The sequence below is a fragment of the Penaeus monodon genome, chromosome 19 (genome assembly GCF_015228065.2).
Source record: "Penaeus monodon isolate SGIC_2016 chromosome 19, NSTDA_Pmon_1, whole genome shotgun sequence".
Lineage (NCBI taxonomy): Eukaryota > Metazoa > Arthropoda > Malacostraca > Decapoda > Penaeidae > Penaeus > Penaeus monodon.
The window spans coordinates 14007044-14007363 of NC_051404.1; positions in this window are offsets into that span (position 1 = coordinate 14007044).

Sequence of the window (320 nt, forward strand, 5' to 3'; positions counted from 1 at the left end):
TCAGTAATTAATTAGTATCACAATCCTTAAGTAAATCTTATTGCGGTCTTGCTGATATACAAAGAAGCAACCAATAACTGAAGACAAAAACTTTGATGAAAATAATAGTAATAGTGTTGATTTTAACGTTTATTCATATATCATAATTGTACAGGTTTTTCAACTTGATGATAATGCATAAAACAAATGAACACGTCCTTTACAGTAAATGTCATTATACTTAAAGTAAATGCAATATACGTAATTATAAATAAAGAATAAAACAAAATACATTGCTGATGGAAAATTAGTAAATAATTGTGTTAAAGACGAAATATGCC